The sequence below is a fragment of the Macaca fascicularis genome, chromosome 3, assembly GCF_037993035.2.
Source record: "Macaca fascicularis isolate 582-1 chromosome 3, T2T-MFA8v1.1".
Taxonomy (NCBI): Eukaryota; Metazoa; Chordata; class Mammalia; order Primates; family Cercopithecidae; genus Macaca; species Macaca fascicularis.
In genome coordinates this window covers 119,918,666-119,923,669 of record NC_088377.1, presented here as the reverse complement: position 1 = coordinate 119,923,669, position 5,004 = coordinate 119,918,666, and the positions used below count along the sequence as shown (strand labels likewise).

At 39.1% G+C, this 5,004-nt stretch overlaps 1 pseudogene; it reads left to right on the top strand.

The window, feature by feature from the left end:
* The first annotated feature begins 311 nt into the window (after nt 1-311).
* On the top strand, nt 312-701 carry LOC135969966 (cyclin-dependent kinase 2-associated protein 2 pseudogene; annotated as a pseudogene).
* The last annotated feature ends 4,303 nt before the right edge of the window (nt 702-5,004 follow it).

The window sequence follows — 5,004 nt, the reverse complement described above, 5'->3', positions numbered from 1 at the left end:
TAAAATTGGATTCCTTGTTTAGTGATTTTTCACCCCCTGCTCCAGCACCCCTGGGCCGTGTACCCCAATCCCTACCAGGTGAGGATCTAGCTCCACTCCTGCTCCCCTACCGGACGGTGGAGACCTCGAAATGAAGACAACCTGAGTTCTGCAATATTGGGCCTGCCGCCTACCCTCGCTGAGCCTCAGTTTGCTGGCCCCGCTGGTCCATGAAGTGGGCGTGGTCACGAAGCATCCCATCGCCTTCCGGCTCAAAGTCAGGGGCCGCTGCCCCTTTCAGACCACTGTTTAACGACTTCGGGCCGCCTTCCATGGGCTTTGTGCAGGAGATGAAGTCACCAGCGCCCAGGACTCCCAGAACACCCTACAAGGACCTGCTGTCGGTCATAGAGGAGATGAGCAAAGATATCCGACCCACCTATGCTGGCAGCAAGAGCACCATGAAGGGCCTGAAGAGAGATATAATCCATGCCCGGGCCCTAGTCGGAGAGTGCCTGGCAGAGACGGAGTGGAGCGTCCGCACGAAACAGGAAGCCCCTCAGCCTCAGGGTCTGGACCTTTCCTGGCCATTGCAGAGCACCCGCTTCTCCCTGGCCTTCATCCCGAGCTGCACTAGCCATCCTGGACTTCCTGTCCTGTGTCCCTTGGTGGGTGCCCTCCAGGAACCAAGGGGCGGCTCTCACTCGAGGTGGCAGCACTAACTATGCCCCCCCAAAAACAAGAGTTAGCAGTGAGGTCCCGGTGAGTGCCACCCATGACCTGCCAACAGTGTTGCCCACTGGAGTTTCTGTGGCCCCACTACGCAGCTCTTCCCAGCACTTCTCCCACTTTGTCCTGAGCCTCCTTCTCTCCCAGCAGGGGCTCAGGCCTGGCACCTCTCTGCCCCATATCCTGGGCCACAGTGACTCTTTTCTCAATATGTCTCTTGCTAAATATGCCCTTTTCATATTAATAAAAGATGATTTGGAGTTGTGCTCTCAAAAAAATGTGATTTTTCACTTATCAAGGACATTTTGCAGATTATTAGTCTGTGAAAACAAATACTCCACTGAATAAATATTTAATTTCTGAACGTTAAGGTTTTCAACTTTTAACCATTATCAATAATTATATGATGACTGTCCTTTTATGTAAATTGTTGCCTGTATGAGTATTGCTTTATGATTAATTCTAAGTGGAATTTGTGTGTTAACAATTTTAATATTTGTAAGTCTTTTGTTGCAGATTTAAAAATTGCTTTCATAAAATTGTATAAATGTAAACTCCCAAAGACTGTGAATGAAGCTCTCTATCTTACGTCACCCCCACCAAAGTGAACATCTTATGACACACAGCACAATACAACACAATACACGGCATCTGCAGAGATGGGGAATACAACAATGGTTTGTAGTCAAATCTCAGGTTAGCAGTAAATACTTTCATGTGGCTATCAGATATGTTCCAGCAGCCTGTGGTGATAATACTTAAGGGACTCAGAATTTGCATCTTGTCTCTGATTATTTACTTATGATAGATTTCTAAATATAAATTCATTGGAATAAAAAATACATGAACAAGTTTTTTGAAACCCTCTTTATACATATAAACATTCTCACATTGCTTTCCACAAGCTCATGTTGGTTTAGGTTTCCACAAATGATATTTTTCATTAATCCAAGCACAATAATCACTTCTTTTGTGTCATGCATTGTTCTAGGCACCAGTGATAAAACAATGAATAAAACAGACAGAAATTACAGCCCTCGTGGAGCTCATGCTCTGGTTGGGAGGAGAAAGAAAATAACCTGGGACTGATATGTAAAACCTGTAGCATATTAAATGCACATAACAGCTAAGAAGAAAAGGCAAAGAAGTGGAAAGGAAGTAATAAGGCAGGGACTTAGAATTCTAGATCAAGTGACTGAGAAAGGCCTCAAAGAGATGACATTTGAGTGAAAATTTCGCTGTGTCATGTGTTACTGATAGGTTCACATAAGAGTCAAGAATGGGTCAATGACTTATCAATATATTAATAGTAGTCCTTATTGACCCTGATAAGATCCATTTGAGTGGGCTGGTAGTAGTCAGAGCACAAACCTAAGGAATAAGAGTGAAAGAGCTCACTAGATCTGCACCCATGTAAGTTCTTAAGATAGTGGGGAAAAAAACATCTAATCAAGATGAGGAGACTAGAGAGTAGTCTATCAATCAAAAGCCCTAACTTGCAACAAACTGTTCATTTGGCTGAATGTCTTTTATAAGTCATTTACTCAAATGTAATATTGTCAGTCTTATACTTTAAAATATTTATGTATTATAATTACGCTGGTCATGGTGGTGGTGAAGTGTTACTTATGTTTGAAAGGATCTTTATTCAAAATCTGTGCTCAGGGTAGCTATACAAGTGATTCAGACTTATCCACATATATCCCCAGGACATCTATGAATTAGCATAAAGTACATTAGTAATGCTTTTCATTGATGAATGTGTTCAAGATATGTAATTAGCTAGAAAAAAACTGCGATACCCCCTTTCCTCAATAAGTGTATTAGAATCCTGGTCAGCCCATTAGTATATTTGAAATAGCACTTTGGGTTAGGAGCTCCATTTGCATCTGTCCATCCTTAGCTAGTAGAAGGCTCTAATTCTAAATCTAGAGTAGAAAATTGATTGTGTTTGTCTTCAGAATATTGTTAGATAATCCTGGAAGTGAAACTCTCACCAGAATATTGTTAGATATACCTGGGAGTGAAACTCATGTAATGTGCTTGCCTGAAAGGGAAGAGAGGACCTTCTATATTTTCTCCCTAAGCTTTTATTTCAACATCATGCCTGGAGCTCATAGGCCATCACTGATGGAAGAATAACCTGGATGCCATAAAGGTTTCCACGGTGTGAGAAGAACCTGAATCAAACCTTGCTGTGCCTGAATACGCTCTTCTGTGTGAATTCCTCGAAAGTCACTTCCTGAACATGTGAAGATATGGAGGTCTTCAAGACGTTGGGTGATTCCCTTACCAGCCTGCACAGGCTGGAAGCCGCAAGACTTCCCCCAGGAGAGTACCTCAGGAGAGAGTCCTCATCGAGAATAGCAAGGGGACTCTAATGTGGGTCTCCTCAGTGTGCTTTCTTCAGCCCCCTAGTCTAGAGGCTTCTGCCTGATGTTCTTCCAATCCCAGGGAAGCTTCTCATCCATTCTCCAAGCCTTTTCCAACCATGAACCAAATGAAAAGAGTAAAGCTTCTTTGCATTTTTCCAAAGAGCTCAGGTTCAATATTTTTCTTTAATGTTTAAGGATATTTTCAAAGCATTTATGTTCATTCATTTTGTTTTGTTTTATATTTACTTATTTTTTTAAAAAGCAGCTACATATTCAGACATTGACACATTTTCTTATGAGAAGATATTAAAGCATGCAGTTATTAAGACTGAATTTAAAATGATCTATAAGTTCATTGAGCATGCTTTAATGTCTTCTCATAAAATGCATCAGATATAATAACAAATATATTTTAAATTATAAAGGCAATGTAGAAATGCTATATCAACATATACTATTCAAATGTTAATCATTTTAAAAAGAATTAACAAGAATTCATGTGAACTCAATGAACTCAACTTATTACTAAATTATGTAACAGAAAATTCTGAAAGCACTTAAAGGTCACTTTGATAATAGAATTCTAGTATCACCTCTGCCTCACCACATTGCACCATTTTTATCGATACATCTCAGATTGTTCATTCACACAGTATCTTAAGAGAAAGCATTAAAGCAATTAGACTGAGATAACAACACAGTAAGTACCTGCAACGTACTGAGAGAAGAGAGACCTAAAACGTTTTAATCCCATGTTGTTCCCAAAAGCCTGTAAGATTTCTCAGGAAAGAGCTCTTCAAGTAAAGAGTTAACAACTAACATATCTTCCCCAACGGAACAGAGCCCATACAGAACAGTTCAATACACATCACTGAGAAGACTACACAGGAACACACTCTACAGTGGAATAAAACTTAGTCAATAAATATCAAAGCTTTGCAAATCATTTTATTCCATTACTCCTTCAACATGTATGTATGGAGAACCCATATTACAAGGCCTTTCAGGTGTACACAAAGTAAGAGACCCGGCCCAGGCTTTCAAAACGCTAATCCATGACCTAAGAAGGTATTAAAAATACTCTTAGAAAAGGACACAAACCAAAAATTATTGACTATGCTGCCACATAAATGTGTGACACAGATCAATGAAGGAATATGGAAGAGAGATTCCCATTGGTTGAGGGATAAGGGAAGGCATCATAGAGAACTTGAGGAACATCATGAAGACAGGCGAATTCTAAAAGGGTGACACAAAAGTTGACAGGTATGCTGTGACACATATGGTCTTTTTGTGAATATATTCTTCTTAGACAAATGTTAATATATTTTAGGAGCAGGTGCCTTGTCTCCTATTTTTTAAGTCTTATACTTCTTTTCATTTACTAACCTAATATTTCTAGTATTAGTGCCTCTGGGTTATGAGAAAAGTCACTTTATATACTCTGCTGAAAAATATGTGTTATTAAAAATTACCACATCCTCTCTATCTACCAAATGAATTAAAGAATCAAAATATGCATCTTTTTCTACCCTAACCATATATGTGTTTTTAAAATAAGCATTCTTTACATGTTATCGCTCAACTTCTTTACTCTAAAGGATGCAGCCAACTTTAACTGCTAGTATGTAAATTTAATTTATAATTACTTTGGGAAAGAATTATAACACCACTTGGTGAATTTTATTCTAAGATGACATTACTCTGAGTATTCAGCCTTATGGGGCTTTTAATATAGGGTAGTCATCTCAAGTTTCTATGATAGCTGCAGAACTTTTATTTAAACAGATTAGACCTTAATATAAATAGGTTGAAACATCATACATTTCTGGACTCAGCATTGATTGAATAAATATAAAGCAATATAAAGATCAATCATAAAGTCACGGCATGTTGACTTTATTACTATTGAAGTTTAGGG